The 19,092-nt window shown below is 45.6% G+C and overlaps 1 protein-coding gene across 7 annotated transcripts in view; it reads left to right on the top strand.

Moving 5' to 3' along the window:
• The window catches only part of GRIA4 (glutamate ionotropic receptor AMPA type subunit 4), a 529,928-nt gene that overhangs the window by 329,448 nt on the left and 181,388 nt on the right, over positions 1 to 19,092 (top strand). The window lies entirely within an intron of this gene.

The raw sequence follows: 19,092 nt of genomic DNA on the forward strand, positions 1-19,092 counted from the left end.
GAGAAGTTGTCAACTAATGGACAGGCCCAAAGTACTGAAGGTGTAAAAAAATTTATAATTACTGTACCTCCCAGACTATCGCTGCTCCTCCGCCCTGAGCCTCATACGCAGTGTCACATGACTGCTGCAGCCAATCAGCTATTGCTCTCTGACCTGCAGCGTTCCAATTCCTTCAGAACAAACTCCTCACAGATAATATTCTGAAAAGAAGCAGCCATATTTTTCTAATCATGGGCAACTTTTTTAAATAATCAGATTGATGTGAGGAGGTAATTGAAGATTCTGAGTCTGTTGTATTGTGACACATTGGACATCATATCAGTGGTACATTAGATAAATATGATTTGTGGGGGGGTTTTTATGAAACTTGGAAATTTTTACAAAAATTTTTTGAATTTTTATGCCCTCAAAAAAAGTCATACCACACAAAATAATTAGTAAATAACATTTACCACATGTCTACTTTCCGTAAGCATTATTTTTGAAACTATTTTTTTACTTGGGTGTTATTTTTTTACTTGGGTGGTTTTTTTTTTGTTAGGAGGGTTGAAAAATGATCAGTCATTTTTCATTTTTCCTACAAAATGTACAAATCCTATTTTTTAAAGTGACTTTTGAGGATCCAATATGTCAGAACCCCCCCAAACAAGACCCCATTGCAAACATGGCACCCCTCACAGTATTCAAAACCACATTCATCATGTTTGTTAACCTTTCAGGTTCTTCACAAGAATAACGCCCAAGTAAAAGAAAATTGCCTACTTTTTACAAAAAAGTTGCTTTAACCCTAAATTTTTCATTTTCACAAGGGTAACAGGAGAAAATTGTGACATTTTTTCCTGAGTATGCCGATGCACCATATGTGTCAGGCACACAGTAGGGCTCCAAAGAAATCAGTGCTGTTTTGGAAAGCAAACTTTGCTCATATGGTTTTTGTATGGGCATGATGCCACATTTGTAGAGCCCTTATACTACCCAAAAGAGCAGTAACCCCATTTTGGAAACTATACTCTTCAAGAAAATAATCTAGGGGGTGGTGAGCATGTTGAACCCACAGGTGCTTCACAGTATTTTATTACATTGGGACGTTACAATGAAAAAATTACTTTTTTAAACACAAATAATGTTTTAGCCACATATATTTCATTTTCACAAGAAATTATTGGAGGTAATGGATCCAAAAATTCATAAAGCAATTTCTTCCGAATGCAGAAGTACCCAATATGTGGTCAGAAAACTAATATTTGTGCACATGGCATTTACAGTAGTAGTTTGTGGGCGACACATCCTGAGACCCTGAGGTGCCAGAACAGGAGAAACCACCCACAACTGACCCAATTTTGGAAACTACACCCCTTCAAGGAGTTCATCTGGGAGAGTAATACATATTTTTATCCCATAAGCGTATTACCATTTTCGTTACCATTGGAATGTGAGAAAATGAAAAATTACATTTGTTACAATAATGTGTGGATTTAGATCTAAATTTTTCATCTTTACCATGGCTATAAAAAAAAGAACCCCATAAATTATTATGCTACATCTCCCCAAGTACAGTAGTACCGTATATGCGGTCATACGCTTCCGATTGGGCATACGGCAGAGGAGTGCCATTTGGCTTTTAGGGAGCAGAGTTTCCTGGAGTAGACTGTGGGTACCATTTAGTTTCCAAAATAGCAGAGCTCTCTTCAGGACTGTGCACTTGTATAATGGATCCCAAATAGTGATGAGCGAACGTGCTGGAATAAGGTGTTATCCCCGCCATGCTCGGGTGCTAACCGAGTGATTTAGGCATTCTTGAAAAATAGGTTCAAGTCCCCATGGCTGCATGTCTCGGGGCTGATTGATAGCCACAACACAAGCAGGGATTGTCTGTTTGTTAGACAATTCCTGCATGTGTTGCAGCTGTTGGAACAGCCACGAGACATGCAGCCACGGGGACTCGAGCATATTATTCGAGTATGCTGAAATCACTGGGGTAGCACCCAAGCATGGCGGGGATAACACCTTATTCTGTCAGGACTCTAATGTCAGGACCCGGTCGGCATCGGCAAACTGCCACGCCGAGCAGGGTGACTTACCCACACTATGGGAGAGCGTGGGGTCCAATACAGTAGTGACTGTTCAAGCAGACAGGACCTGCGGCACTGAAAATAGTAAGGAGTCCCAGGACCTAGATCATGTGACTGCAGGGGGCGGGGCTTAGTGTCCTACTGCTGCAGATTATATAATGTACCTACTGCATGGAAACTGTAGAAGAGGAGAGGAAAACGCAGGTCAGACAAGCGAGGGTTCATACACGGAGAGGGTTGTGTGGTACCATAGAGACGAGCAAAGAATAGTCAAGTCACAGGCAGAGGGTCATACACAGAGAGGTAGCACAGTACAAGAGGGACAGGCAGAACTCGTAACAGGGACAGAATCGGATCAAAACCAAACAAGCAAGCAAGATATCAGGCACAAGGCAGACATACGCACAAGGTCAACTAACTCAGCCGAGGGCAGGAGCATAACTGACACCGGACCTAGGTCAAGTGAGCATTAAATAGCCGCCCTCTGCCAGAGAGAGGCAGAAACAATTAACCCCTGTCTGACCAGGATGGGCCAAATACTAAGCCCATCCTGGATCATCACAGTACCCTCCTCTCAATGGGGGGCCACTGGACCCCTGGGTCTCTCAGGATACTTGGCATGAAAGGCCCGGACCAACCGATCCACATGAACCGATCGAGCAGGAACCCACGACCGGTCTTCAGGACTGTAACCTTTCCAATGTACAAGATATTGAAGGGCATGACGGACCAACCTAGAGTCAACAATTCGTTCCACCTCGTACTCAGACTGCTCGTCTACCAAAACCGGTGGTGGGGAAGACGATGATCCCTCCCCACAGGACCTCACAGGTTTCAAAAGGGCCCTATGGAAAACATTGGGGATCCGTAGAGATGGCGGGAGACGCAACCGAAAAGCCACCGGGTTAACCGCTTCGGTAATTTCATAGGGACCAATAAACTTAGGTCCAAGCTTCGCAGAGGGGACCTTGAGCCTTATATTCTTGGTAGATAACCATACCTTATCCCCAATCTAGAACACCGGCCTCGCGGACCGTTTTTTGTCTGCAAAAAACTTATATTTATCCTGGGCCTTTGTAATGTTACTCTAGACCTCCCGCCATACCTCCCCCTACCGCTGGATAGTCTCATCCGCCCTAGGACACCCAGAGTCCAAACGGGAAAACTCTCCGAAATGAGGATGAAACCCATAGTTGCAGAAAAAGGGAGATGTACCCGTAGACTGGTTAATGCGGTTGTTAAACGCAAATTCAGCCAAAGGTAATGCAGTACACCAATCATCCTGTCGGGCTGAGGTCAAGCAAAAATCTGGAAACAAATTGTACTCCTCTATCAGACACCACCACATTCAAGGGTACCTGTTATGAGTTCATTTTCCCCTTCACCATTGAGGTCTGATGAACTCCCTCTTCTGGTGAAGGAAGGTAGTGAGGCTGATTACCAAACACCTGAGCTGGTAGAGGATGACTGGGTGACGGGAATTGCTGACTGGATATAAGGCAGCCAACGCCCTTCTGCCTCGCTGGTGATTTCTCTGAGGGATTCTAAGAGACCAGTCTGATTCCTGCTCCTCAAAAGCTAAGTTATCTGCCTTGCTTTTTGCATTTGTGTTTTGGTTTTATTTTGCCTTGCTTTTCTGGATTCTGCCATTCACTGCTAGGGTGAGCTGAATTCCTTTGTGTCTTTTTGCTCGGTCTTCAGAAAATACCTGAGTACTGACATAGTCTTTTTGAAGCCTAGCGTCTTCAGGGCCTTTTTCCCTGTCAGTCTGTTGGCTCTTGTTTTGATAGGGTTTTTGGTGGATTGCAGACAGCAGCTTTTCTATCCTGTCCTATCTAGTTAGCTTGGGCCCCATCATTTGCTCAGTCTATCTTTCTATCTGTGTTAGTGCTTTTTCTTCTTGCTTCACCGTCATTATATGTTGGGGGCTGCCTATTGCTTTGGGGTCTGCTCTGGGGCAGTTTAGATTTCCTTTTCTGTCTTTAGGCTATGTAGTTCTCCGGCTGTGATTGAGGGGTCTAGGGCACCGTAGGAACCCCCCACGGCTACTGCTAGTTGTTGTTGATAGGTTCAGGGGTCTGCAATCCGATAGCTGCCAACTTCTCTGGTTTTCTGGACTTAGCTAGCATTTCTGTTTTTGACTCCTATGGTGACTCGTTCATAACAGAATCACCAGCCATACCGCAGATCCTAGGGTACTCAATAGCAGGAAAGAATTGTAAAAAAAAAAAAAAAAAAAAAAAAAGGTGTGTATATTTTTTCCTCTATATCTCTGAGGCCGTAGGGGGAATTTTTTTTTCTCTCAATGGAGATAAAGCAATTGTCTGATCATGTGGAGCAGCTCGCTGCGGAAGTGCGGGGAATTTCCGCCTACCTTGCTCATTCACATGCTGCTGAACCAAAGATCCCTACTCCTGATGTGTTTTTTGGAGATCGGTCTAAATTTTTGAATTTCAAAAATAATTGTAAATTATTTTTTGCCTTGAAGCCTAACTCGTCCTGAGCTCCACGCAGCAGGTTAAAATTGTCATCTCTTTGCTGTGTGGCGATCCCCAGGATTGGGCGTTTTCTTTGAAACCAGATGATCCTATTCTGACTAATGTGAACGCATTTTTTTCAAGCCTTGGGGTTATTGTATGACGAACCTAATGCTATTGATCAGGCTGAAAAGACCCTGTTGGCATTGAGCCAGGGTCGAGATTCTGCAGAATTGTACTGTCAAAAATTCCGAAAGTGGGCGGTCCTTACTACCTGGAATGATAATGCCTTGGCAGCTCTCTTTCCGAAGGGTTTGTCGGAAGCCGTAAAAGATACTATGGTGGGATTTCCTGTTCCCTCTGGTCTTGACGATTCTATTTCATTAGCCATTCAGGTTGATCGGCGTTTACGTGAACGCAGGACTGCACGAGAGGTGTTGCCACCTGTTGAACAAGTGTCTGAACCTATGCAATGTGATAGAGTTTTGTCCAGGGAGCAACGTCAGGAGTTCAGAAGGCGTAATAAGCTGTGTTTTTTTTGTGGAGATGCCTCGCATATTATTTCTGTCTGTCCTACATCAGAGAAACGTTTTGTACACACGTTTTCTGTGGGTGGTGTTCAACCTAAGTTTCTTCTGGCAATTACTCTGATCTGCTCCCTGTCCACATTTTCCGCCAAGGCTTTTGTGGATTCGGGAGCATCCCTGAACCTAATGGACTTGGATTTTGCTAAACGTTGTGGATTTCCTATGACACCTCTGCGGACGCCTATACCTTTGAGGGGGATTGATGCTACTCCTTTGGCGAAAAATAAACCTCAGTTTTGGACCCAGGTGGTAATGCGGGTCGCCCCAGACCATCAAGAAAATTGCAGATTTTTGGTGTTGCATAATTTGCATGATACCATTGTTCTGGGGTTTCCCTGGTTGCAAATTCATAATCCAGTTTTGGATTGGAAATCTGTGTCTGTGGTGAGTTGGGGTTGTCGGTGTGCCCTTAGTGAGGCTCCGGTTTTTTCCACCTCTCCTCTGTCACATGATGTTCCTGACTATTTGGTGGACTTTTATGATGTATTTAGTGAGAATGAGTCTGCGTCTTTGCCTCCTCATAGGAGTTATGACTGTGCAATTGAACTGAGCCCGGGGTGTAAATTTCCCAAGGGTTGGCTCTTCAATTTTTCTGTACCCGAGCACGAGGCAATGCGATCCTATTTTAAGGAGGCGTTGGAGAAGGGTCATATTAGACCATCCTCTTCACCATTAGGTGCTGGGTTTTTTTTCGTGGCCAAAAAGGATGGTTCATTAAGGCCTTGTATTGATTATCGTGCCCTCAACAAAATTACTATTAAATATCAGTATCCGTTTCCCCTGATTTCGGATCTATTCTCCAGAGTTAGAGGTGCTTGCTGGTTTACCAAGCTTGACCTCGAGGGCGTATAATCTTATGCGCATTAAGCATGGGGATGAATGGAAGACGGAGTTTATTACACCGGAGGAACATTTTGAGTACCTGGTGATGCCTCTAGGGCTCACTAATGCCCCTTCTGTCTTCCAGTGCTTCATGAACGACATTTTCCGAGACTTTGTGGATAAATTTTTGATTATCTACCTGGATGATATTTTGATCTTCTCCAAGGATTGGGATTCTCATGTGGAACATGTTCAGACTGTGTTCTGGATCTTGAGGGAGAATTCCCTGTATGTCAAGGGATCGAAATGCCTTTTTGGGGTACAGAGGATTTCATTTTTGGGATTTATTTTGTCTCTGTCAACTATTGAAATGGACCCGGCCAAGGTACAGGCCATTTATGATTGGGTTCAGCCCACTTCTTTGAAGGCCCTTCAGAAGTTTTTGGGTTTTGCTAATTTTTATCGGAAATTTATAGCAAAATTTTCTAGTATTGCCAAGCCATTGACTGATCTGACTAAGAAGGGTGCTGATGTGTTGAATTGGTCTCCGGAGGCTCTTTCTTCCTTTCAGGAGCTGAAGCGAAGATTCACTTCTGCCCCGATTTTGCGGCAACCTGATGTCTCACTCCCATTCCAGGTAGAGGTGGATGCTTCTGAGATTGGTGCAGGAGCTGTTTTGTCCCAAAAGGATCCTGTAACATCTAAAATGAATCCCTGTGCTTTCTTTTCCCGAAAGTTCTCCCCATCTGAACGTAACTATGATGTGGGGAATCGGGAACTGTTAGCCATGAAATGGGCATTTGAGGAGTGGAGACATTGGTTGGAGGGAGCTAAACATCAAGTCGTGGTCCTCACTGACCACAAGAATTTGATTTACCTGGAGTCGGCCAAACGCTTGAACCCTAGACAGGCTAGATGGGCCTTGTTTTTTACACGTTTTGATTTTGTGGTCTCTTTTCTTCCTGGCACTAAGAATGTCAAGGTTGACGCTCTTTCTAGGAGCTTCTTGGCTGATTCTCCTGTGGTGACCAAGCCTGCTACCATCTTAGGCGAAGGGGTAGTTCTTTCTGCCATCTCGCCCGATTTGAGACGTGCTCTGGAAGAGTTCCAGGAGGACAAACCTGAGCATTGTCCCAGTGGAAAGTTGTATGTTCCTGACCAGTGGAAGAAGAGAGTGATGTCTGAAGTTCATTGCTCTGTATTGGCCGGTCATCCAGGTATTTTTGGTACTAGAGATCTGGTGAGTCAGTCTTTTTGGTGACCTGCCTTGTCTCGTGATGTCAGGAATTTTGTGCAGTCCTGTGGGACTTGCTCCCGGTCTAAATCTTGTTCTCGCTCTAGTGGGTTGTTGATGCCTTTGCCGGTCCCCAGGAGGCCATGGACCCATATTTCAATGGATTTTATCTCTGATATACCTGTCTCTCAGAGAATGACTGTTATTTGGGTGATTTGTGATAGATTCTCTAAGATGGTCCATCTTGTACCACTCCCTAAGTTGCCATCTTCCTCAGAGTTGGTGCCCTTGTTTTTGCAACAGGTGGTTCGCTTGCACGGGATTCCTGAGAACATTGTATCTGACAGAGGAGTTCAGTTTGTGTCTAGATTTTGGAGGACTTTCTGTTCCAAGCTGGGAATTCAGTTGTCCTTCTCCTCTGCGTTTCACCCTCAGACCAATGGGCAGACGGAGAGAACAAACCAGACCTTGGAGTCGTATTTGAGATGTTTTATTTCCGCTGATCAGGATGACTGGGTTTCATTTTTGCCCTTGGCCAAATTTGCTTTAAATAATAGAGCTAGTTCTGCCACTTTGATGTCACCTTTTTTTTGTAACTTTGGGTTTCATCCTCGATTTTCTTCAGGGCAGGTGGAGCCTTCTGCCTGCCCAGGTGTTGACACTGTGGTGGAGAGAATGCACCAGATCTGGGACCAAGTGGTGGATAAGTTATCTCTCTCCCAGGAAAAGGCCCAGCGGTTTTCCAACCGACATAGGACCATTGGTCCCCGGTTTAAGGTGGGTGATATGGTTTGGTTATCATCAAAAAATATCGCTATGAAGGTAGCTTCTCCTAAGTTTAAGCCTAGATTTATTGGACCTTACAAGATTTTGGAGATCATTAATCCGGTCTCTTTTCATTTGGCTCTTCCTGTCACATTTAAAATCCATAATGTGTTTCATAAGTCCTTGTTGAAGAGGTTTGTTGAACCAGTAGTTCCTGGGGTGGCACCTCCGGACCCTGTATTGGTTGAAGGTAACATGGAATATGAGCTAGAGAAGATACTGGATTCCCGTCTGGCTAGACGGAGACTCCAGTATTTGGTTAAGTGGAAGGGTTATGGTCAAGAGGATAATTCCTGGGTCTCTGCCTCTGATATTCATGCCAAAAGATTGGTGCGTGCCTTTCATCGGGCTCACCCTGATCGCCCTGGTGGCGTGGATGAGGGTTCGGTGACCCCTCCTCAAGGGGGAGGTACTGTTATGAGTTCATTTTCCCCTTCACCATTGAGGTCTGATGAACTCCCTCTTCTGGTGAAGGAAGGTAGTGAGGCTGATTACCAAACACCTGAGCTGGTAGAGGATGACTGGGTGACTGGAATTGCTGACTGGATATAATGCAGCCAACGCCCTTCTGCCTCGCTGGTGATTTCTCTGAGAGATTCTAGAAGACCAGTCTGATTCCTGCTCCTCAAAAGCTAAGTTTTCTGCCTTGCTTTTTGCATTTGTATTTTGGTTTTATTTTGCCTTGCTTTTCTGGATTCTGCCATTCCCTGCTGGGGTGAGCTGAATTCCTTTGTGTCTTTTTGCCCGGTCTTCAGAAAATACCTGAGTACTGACATAGTCTTTTTGAAGCCTAGCGTCTTCAGGGCCTTTTTCCCTGTCAGTCTGTTGGCTCTTGTTTTGATAGGGTTTTTGGCAGATTGCAGACAGCAGCTTTTCTATCCTGTCCTATCTAGTTAGCTTGGGCCCCATCATTTGCTCAGTCTATCTTTCTATCTGTGTTAGTGTTTTTTCTTCTTGCTTCACCGTCATTATATGTTGGGGGCTGCCTATTGCTTTAGGGTCTGCTCTTGGGCAGTTTAGATTCCCTTTTCTGTCTTTAGGCTATGTAGTTCTCTGGCTGTGATCGAGGGGTCTAGGGCACCGTAGGAACCCCCCACGGCTACTGCTAGTTGTTGTTGATAGGTTCAGGGGTCTGCAATCCGATAGCTGCCAACTTCTCTGGTTTTCTGGACTTAGCTAGCATTTCTGTTTTTGCCTCCTACGGTGACTCGTTCATAACAGGTACCCCATGCAACCGCACCACATGCTCAACAAACAATCTGGACAACGTTTCCGCATTAGGTAGAGCTGCCAAAGGTACAAAATGTGCCTGCTTACTAAACCTGTCCACCACAACCCAAACGACGGTATTACCCTTGGAGGGGGGAAGGTTGGTGATGAAACCCATGGACGAATGAGTCCATGGTCTCTCAGGAATTGGCAGTGGTACCAATTCCCCGGCCGGCCGGTTATGGGGGCCTTCGCACGGGCACAAACATCACACGCAGACACATATTCCCCAACATCAGAGGCTAAAGAAGACCACCAGAACATTCTAGCGATGGCCTTCTGGGTAGTCGAGATCCCTGAATGTCCACCCAGAACTGAGTCATGGAACTCCCGGAGGACCTTGAGACGAAACTGAGCTGGTACGGAAAGTTTATCCACCGGCTTAGCCGGAGGTGCAAGAGACTGGGCTTCCCGAATCTCCCATTCCAACATATTAGAAGTACCTGCTACCACCACCCCGGGCTGAAGAATGGAGGATGGAGGTTCCGGGGGGAAACCGGATCTAGACTGCGTGACAAGGCATCAGCTCTGACATTTTTGGATCCGGGCCGAAAAGTGATAGAGAAGTGGAATCGGGAAAAAAAAAGTGACCATCTAGCCTGTCTAGGAGTCAACCTTTTAGCTGACTCAATGTAAGCTAGGTTCTTGTGGTCTGTAATTACGGTTATAGGATGGACAGCCCCCTCCAAAAAATGCCTCCATTTTTCAAAGGCCAACTTCACGGCCAGAAGTTCTCGATTCCCAACATCATAGTTTCTCTCCGCAGGAGAGAATTTCTTCGAGAAAAAGGCGCAAGGTCTCAAATTAGTCAAAGTGGCAGATCCCTGGGACAATACCGCCCCCACCCTCACCTCTGAGGCATCCACCTCAACAATAAATGGTTCAGACGGGTCCGGTTGAATAAGAATCGGAGCAGACATGAAACATTTTTTTAAAAACTGAAACGCCGCTATCGCTGCGGCTGACCAATTCTTGACATCGGCCCCCTTTTGAGTCATGTTTGTGAGGGGTTTAACCACCTGTGAGAACCCCCTTATAAATTTGCGATAATAATTGGCGAATCCTAGGAAATGCTGGAGAGCTTTTAAATCACAAGGTTGGACCCAATCGACAATGGCCTGCACCTTATTAGGATCCATGCGATACCCCTCAGCAGACACAATGAACCCCAGAAAAGACAGTTCCTGAACAAAAAATAAACATTTCTCTAGTTTAGCAAAGAGACAGCTCTTCCGAAGTCTTTGGAGGACTGCTCGAATATGACCAATGTGAGCCTGTTTATCAGAAGAGTAGATCAGTATGTCATCCAAATACACCACCATAAAACGTCCAATAAAATCAGAGAACACGTGATTTATGAAATTTTGGAAGACCGCTGGAGCATTGGTCAGACTGAAAGGCATGACCAAATTTTCAAACAACCCTTCAGTAGTGAGAAAAGCAGTTTTCCACTCATCTCCTTCCCGGACTCGGATAAGGATATACGCTCCCCGTAGATCTAATTTCGAAAACCACTTAGCTCCGGACAACTGGTTGTACAAATCAGGAATAAGTGGGAGGGGATACGTATTTCTCACAGTTATCTTATTTAACTCTCGAAAATCGAGGCATGGGCGTAAACCACCGTCTTTTTTCTTTACGAAAAAGAACTCCGCCGCCACGCGAGAGACAGAAGGACGAATGTGTCCCTTACGGAGACTCTCGGAAATGTATTCCTTCATAGCAGCTCGTTCGGGACCCGAAAGGTTATACAAGCGGGCCTTGGGCAATTTAGCATCTGGAACCAGGTCAATGGCACAATCAAATGGGCGGTGTGGTGGTAAAACCTCAACCTCTCTTTCGGAGAAAACGTCCGTATAGTCTTTTAGGTACTCCGGAATACCCTCCAGACCCACGGACGACACAGACACAGTAGCAAGACATTTTTCAGAACAATAGGGACCCCATTTAGCAATGTCCCGAGACTCCCAATTAATCACTGGATTATGTAATTGTAACCAGGGGAACCCCAACACCAGTCCTGCAGGCAGGTTGTTCATAACAAAGCATGAAATATGTTCCTGGTGCAAGGAACTCACTTTAAGGAGAAACTCCTGTAAGAAATATGACATAATTCTTAGCCAGTATTGTTTTGTCAATGGCAACAACGTGGATAGGAGTCTCCAGCCTAACTGTCCCTAACTTACACCTGGACACCAAGTCAGAGTCAATAAAGTTCAACGACGATCCGCAATCCACGAAAGCAGAAGTGGGTGTGGAGACACTCCCACAACAAAGTTCCACTTGCAACAACATTTTTGAAAATGGAGAAAAAGGTACCTGAGAGCCTGGGTGACCTCCACGACAATCACCCGGGCTCAGTCGCTTGCTAGTCAGTGGACAGGAGGGGCAATCCTTTTTCCAATGTCCGGAATCACCACAGTGAAAACAGCATTTTCCCAAGCGCCGTTGTCTCTTTTCTTTCTCCTTGAGGTCGATGGTTCCCATCTCCATGGTTTCCAATGTAGGACTGGCTCCCCTTCCCTGGGAAAATAACGGGGTTTCAATCTGCATCACTCCCCTGGCCCGTAGCCTGCGAACCATTCGGACGGCTTGTGTTATAGCCTCCTCCAGGGAATCAGGCGGAGGGTGGAGAGCCATGGCATCCTTCAGACGTTCAGACATGCCTCTACGGAACAAACCCCGGAGGCCGGCATCATTCCAGCAGACCTCAGCAGCCCAGCATCTGAATTCTGAGCAAAACCACTCGGCTGAGTGCTTCCCCTGGCACACACTCATCACCATGTCCTCAGCCATACGCATCCGATCAGGCTCATCATAAATATCCCCCAGGGCCTCAAAAAATGCATTCACAGTCATACGCTCAGGGGCAGTGGTCGGAAGGGAGAAAGCCCAAGCCAGGGGAGCTCCCCTTAACAGAGACATAATGACCCCCACTCTCTGACTTTCATCCCCAGAAGAGTGTGGTCTCAATGAAGAAAAAAAAAGCTTACAGCCCTCCTTGAACACTTTGAATTCCCTTTTATCCCCAGAAAAGGTATCTGGTAACTCAACCGGAGACTCAGGGGAATTTAATGTAACATCCCGAGCCCCCGATGATAAAACCCCCTGCACAGTGTCAGCGATCAACTGCTGAGACTGAGCCAGGGCGAGTTGTTCCCTCAGGAGTCTCTGAGACATCTGAGTCAGGTGCTTTACCTGCTCAGAAAGAGCGTGCATAGGATCCATCACACCACAGGAGAAAGGGAGCAGAGAAAAAAATGGTAACGGTCAGTTATAATGTCAGGACTCTAATGTCAGGACCCGGTCGGCATCGGCAAACTGCCACGCCGAGCAGGGTGACTTACCCACACTATGGGAGAGCGCTGGGTCCAATACAGTGGTGACAGTTCAAGCAGACAGGACCTGCGGCACTGAAAATAGTAAGGAGTCCCAGGACCTAGGTCATGTGACTGCAGGGGGCGGGGCTTAGCGTCCTACTGCTGCAGATGATATAATGTACCTACTGCAGGGAAACTGTAGAAGAGGAGAGGAAAACGCAGGTCAGACAAGCGAGGGTTCATACACGGAGAGGGCTGTGCGGTACCAGAGGGATGAGCAAAGAATAGTCAAGTCACGGGCAGAGGGTCATACACAGAGTGGTAGCGCAGTACAAGAGGGACAGGCAGAACTCGTAACAGGGACAGTCCTGGATCAAAACCAAACAAGCAAGCAAGATATCAGGCACAAGGCACACGTACGCACGAGGTCAACTAACTCAGCCGAGAGCAGGAGTATAATTAACACCGGACATAGGTCAAGTGAGCATTAAATAGCCGCCCTCTGCCAGAGAGAGGAAGAAACAATTAACCCCTGTCTGACCAGGACGGGCCAAAGACAAAGCCCATCCTGGATCATGACATACTCGAGCACGTTAGCTCATCTCTAATCCTGAAGCATCCGTCTACTGTAGGGACCCACTGTAAATAGACATGTACCGCATGGTATACATCTCTATGCAACATCCCCATGTATGCTTGTTTTGTGTGGTACAATGTTAGGCGTCGGGTTCCTGCCTCTGCACAGGAGAAATCCCAATACTTGACTTCTGCGGTCTCCCATTCCTCTCCGTCCACAGAGGAGCCTGCTCAGCAAAGACGTCATTCCCAGTGTCTTGCTGAGGCTACTACTGCTGGCTCAGTTACTGCTGCCAATCAGGGGTCAGCGATAGTAACCTGCAATATCCAGCAGCGAGCAGCTCTTGGGACTAAGTCCTTCTTTCGGCCCACTGATCATGCCCATTGGAAGTCCTCTCATTGGAGGTCTGAGGTCACATGCTCAGATCCTGTTGCTGCTCCCATTGGACCACTAGGAAGGTCCCGGAAGGACGCTGCTATAAAAGAGTCGCATGGCCGCATGGCCATGCGCTAGTATAGACAAGTTATTGGTAGTGATGTGTGTGGCTTGTGAACCGCTGAATGACTCATTATGAAACCCCTTCCCTTTGATACGTATGTTGGTAGGGTTTAGAGTCTTGAGTCAGCGCCGAGTTGTGTCACTGTCTAGCGCCGCAGTGCTCCCAGCTCCTCACACATGCTTGCGCCTGTGTGCGCCAGTCTACCTAAGGCACTACGCTACCGCAGGTACTGCAGCATCCCTTAGAGCGGCGCCATGCATGTCCTATGTGCTTTCCAGTTCTGAGCTTAGGCTGGTTAGTGGCGTCCACCAGAGCTGCGCTGTACACACATAGTGCGGTAAACAACTTGCAGGTGCACCCTGTGACTGCTAACTGGGCACAGCATTCTATTAGTATCTGTCCATGAATTGTTGCGCGGTGCTGAGCGCTAGTGGGACTAGAGGGGCTCTAACCCTGTGTCCTTGGGGCAGAGTCCTATGTCTTAGCTCTAGCGCTCTCCTGCCAAGTCCTGTGAGGATAAACAGGCTCTCACACTTATTCCAGCGGCTCAGTGAGGTAACCTTAAAGCGGTTTAGAAAAAGTAACACGTTAATTTTTCGGGCGGCTTGGTTTGGAAGCCACCTGCTCTTCTTATTCCTTGTAAACATTGAGCAAAGATGCTGCAAAACTGTTTGAAACAATCCTGTTGGTCATTTTCCAGAATCATTTTCACCTTCAGGTGCTAAAACCTACGAAAAAAATTCAAAAGAATTAACATATGCATTTCTATGTAAACACAACTTGCTTTTCACGTGTTCAGGCTTTTCCACATCCTATAATCACTTCAGGTTTCCATCCTTGTGGTGTTTTCTGCCCGGATGCCGCTATGTACTTTACATTACAAGTAGTGATGACCAAGCGTGCTGGGATAAGGTGTTATTCGCCATGCTCGGGTGCTAAACGAGTGTCTTCGGCGTGCTCGAAAAATATGTTCGACTTCCCTCGCTTGCATGTCTCGCGGCTGTTTGACAGCCACAACCCTGTTTGTCACACCGATGACACTCGATTTACACCCGAGCATGGCGGATAACACCTTGTCCCAGCACGTTCTCTCACAACTAATTACAAGTCATTGGGAAAAATCACAAGACGCTCAGACACATTTAGAAAATATTTGTCACTGTTTTTGCGTGAAAAAAATTCTAGTAGTGTCTTCATTATTCAGTAGAACAAAAAAAACAATGACTGGACAATAACAGTAAAATGGCATAAACAATGGAAAACTCTAAAAAAAAAAATACAGGTGGCTAAAACCGTCAGAAAAACACTCAAGAAACAGCAGAAAAAAAGCAGCTCAAATATGGTTAGGGTTGGGGGTTAGGGTTAGGGGTTAGTGTTATGATTGAGTCACCGTAGGAGGCAAAAACAGAAATGCTAGCTAAGTCCAGAAAACCAGAGAGGTTGGCAGCTATCGGATTGCAGACCCCTGATCCTATCACAACAACTAACAGTAGCCGTGGGGGGTTCCTACGATGCCCTAGACCCCTTGATCACAGCCGGAGAATTAAATAGGCCTAAAGAAAGAAAGGGGAAATCTAAACTGCCCCAGAGCAGACCCCAAGGCAATAGGCAGCCCCCCACATATAATGACGGTGAAGCAAGATGAAAACACTAACACAGACAGAAAGATAGACTGAGCAAAGACGGGGCCCAAGCTAACTAGATAGGAAAGGACAGGAAGGCTGCTGTCTGCAATCCGTGAAAAACCCTATGAAAATAAGAGCCAACAGACTGACAGTGAAAAAGGCCCTGAAGACGCTAGGCTTCAAAAAAGCTATGTCAGTACTCAGGAATATTCTGAAGACAGAGCAACCTGCAAAAGGAGATTCAGCTCATCCCAGCAGGGAATGACAGAATCCAGAAAAGCAAGGAAAACAAAAACAAAACACAAATGCTAACAGGCAAAGCAGAAAACTTAGCTTTAGAGGAGCAGGAATCAGACTGTCGAGTTTTCACCGCCTTACTAAAACACCAGCAGTCATTGTGACCTGTGACAAATGCCAGGAAAATTGTTCAAGATGCAAAGAAAACCCATTTGCACCAAAAGCAGTTTTTTAACTTGAACCTAAAGAAATAAACTGGAATATAAGTTGGTATGCACACCACGTATAGGTGCATGTTCACATTGGCTATTAAACAGACAAAACCTTACGATAAAAAACAAAGTGAGCAAATATCGTCTAGTAAATATATAAATAAATAGCAATAGTGCTGAAAATAATATAGGCTACTTGGTTAATATCATTTTGATAAAACAAAAAACGTAAAGGCCGTCCCACCACATCAAGGTGACCCTATTTGGGACAGTCCTAACCTCTAGTATTAAAATCTTAGTTTCTGTTCATGCAAGCCAAAGCATGCTGGGAAGTGAAGAAAGGGAGGTTCCAGCACTTAGTGTGCTGGCAAAATGCTAATGAAGAGGAATCGTCCATTGAAAAGGAGCTAATGGCAAGTTACAGAGCATGAAAAATAGTTTCCAGACAAGCTGGACTGTGATTTGTACCAAAAGCAGTTTTAACATGTTGCTTGTGATCAGAGAAGCTAGACCGGATTTTTCAACAGGTTTTATTCGATAGGACTCTATCCCCCCCCCCACATATTTCGTTGGTAACAAAGTTGACCTTTTAACTTTTTATTTCGCTGTATAAAGCCAAACTTGTCATGCTGCAGATGTAGCAGAGCTAAGTTTGTCACTTTGGTCTTAATGCTGTTGCACAGCAGATAACATAAGTACAGTATATTAGTATATTAATATAATTATGATGATTAATGGGGTCGCCCCAGCTCAAATCTCAATGGAATATTGCCAGGATTTGACACAGAAGATTTGTGGTCACTATGTGATCCCTATGTGTACTATATGGTCACTATGTGGTCAGTGGCTTCAAATGCGGCTACACGTTCTTAAACTTTGCAATCACATATGTTCTACACATCTCACACCCTGCCGGTATCTATCAGGTTAAATCTGGAAAGCATTCAGATATTCCCAGAATCTGCAAGAGTTCGGCTCCGGTTTTAATTTCCTTATAACATGTCCCCGAGCAGCGCGTTGTTGTATTCAGTCCTCATCACTGAATCAATGAAGGAAGGACTCGCGATGCCTGGGAATGTGTCACCATCAATACTTTTATGTGCATTGACAGTTGTGGCTGAGAGAGCAGGGAGCGATGGGGAAATGGCATTGACGCTGGATCTGTGATTGGTGGTCGGGAACGACTACAGCAGCTCTCAGCTTGGATGATGACACATGGCATTTAAGAGAAAAGAGACATTTCCACTTTATATAACCGAGAGGCGCTTGCATTGTAAAACAGTTAATAATTGTGAACATTCAGAACCTGATTAAAAGATGTAGCGCAAAATATACGAGCAAATCTTTTCTTAAACAAACAGAACCATTAAAGAGAATCTGTCAGCAGGTTTCTTGCTGTGTAATCTGAGTGTAGCATGGTGTAGGGGCAGAGACCTTGAATCCAGCAATGTTTCACTTACTGGGCTGCTTGCTACAGTTTTGATAAAATCCTTGTTTTATCTGCTATGAATGCTGAGCTCTGTGTAACTCCTCCCACACCACTCATTGGCAGCTTCCTGTGTACACTGCCAGTCAGTGGTTTGGGCGTGGTTGTACAGATTAGCTGGACTGCCTGGCACGTAGCCCCTAGTCTTTTCATGATCATCTGCTACTGATGATCACAGCAAGTTCCTGAGCAAGTGACACATCTCTGGAATCAGGATTTCTGCCCCTATATCTTGCTGTTCCCAGATTAAATTGCGAAAATAGAGAGAATAACTAACTAAAAAAAAAATAAATCTATTTGTTTTAATCTCTCATATAGCGCTATTAATTCTACAGCACTTTGCAAACATCATTACTGTCCACAATTTAAATTCCCTATCAGTTTGTCTTTGGGGTGTGGGAGGAAACCCACGCAAACATTGGAATAAGGCCGGGGTCACACTATCCAACTCAAAATACGGTCAGTATTTTACATGCGTAATACGGATGAATGGCCCCTAAACAGTGCTCCGTATGTCATCCGTAATCAAGGTGTGGTCGCGTATTTTGCGCATGTCAGCATCCGTATGTAATCCGTATGGCATCCGTATGGTGAGATTTTCTCGCAGGCTTGCAAAATGGACGTATAATGGAGCCCTATGACAGGTTTATAACAGAAACCAAAGAATAGATATAGACACATAGAATACATATATATATATATATATATATTTATATATATATATGTATTCTATTTGTATATATCTATTCATTCGTTTCTTTATTAAACCTGTCAGTGTGATTTTACTGTATCGCGCACTGAATTGCCGGCTTTGCTAAAAGACACCGGGTGCGTATTTCTCACAAGTCACACGTGTGGTCCGTGTGTAATCCGTAATTTTTGCGCACCCATAGACTTGCATTGGCGTATTACGGGCATAGTACGCTGACAATCGCAGCATGCTGCGATTGGCACGGAGCCTAGAATACGGATGAGAAATATACGGCTGGTGCGAGGGACCCCATAGAGAATCATTGGTCCGTGTCTAATGCGTGCTTTTAGCGCCTCTCACTCGGCCGTATTCCTCGCCAGTGTGACCCCGGCCTAATATACAAACTGCCTACAGATGTCATCCTTGCTGGGATTTGAACCCAGGACTCAGCGCAGGGACATCACCAGCTCACGCAGGTTCACTTTTCTCTGCCCTCCTGCGCGCAGAGACAAACCTAACTGCGCATGCGTCAGCACACATCTTTCCGGCTCCTGCTTACCAGAACCATTACTCCCATATTGTTTTGTTCCCTGATGCCAGAATTAAACTCCTCTTCTGCCATTTCTAATGGCAGGGAACAAAACAATATGGGCAAAATGGTTCTGGAAAGACGTTCTCCCGCTTGTGCGCAGATAAGTTTTAAGCTCTACCGGCAGTAGGGCAGAGCAAAGTGCGCCTGCATGAGTCGGCACTGTCCCTGCACAGGCGCAAGAGTCTATCCTGCTGTGATAGATGTGCATGACGTGTCGTACATCATCCATTCACAACAGGAGGATGGCATTTCGCAGGGGAGAGGAGGGATAGGCAATGACACCCATTGGACTGGACTGTCCAAATTTGTACAGGACATATTATACAACTTTCTGAAATGCAGGAGAAGCGCTGAGGAAGGTGGTGGTATTGGTTCATACATGGGAAAACTGGTGGCAGGTTCCCTTCAGGGTTGCAAACACCATGTCCATAATTACCGTCTTACAACAGGACTGACCCTGATTAGTTGCCCCCATAACAGCCCACCTACAGTGGATGCTCGCTTTGTCTTGTGCTTCATGAGCTTGTTTTTTGGTAACATGATGTTACTTGACATTATAGTTGCTCC

The sequence above is a fragment of the Dendrobates tinctorius genome, unplaced genomic scaffold (genome assembly GCF_039654945.1).
Source record: "Dendrobates tinctorius isolate UK_male_01 unplaced genomic scaffold, ASM3965494v1 ptg000256l, whole genome shotgun sequence".
Lineage (NCBI taxonomy): Eukaryota > Metazoa > Chordata > Amphibia > Anura > Dendrobatidae > Dendrobates > Dendrobates tinctorius.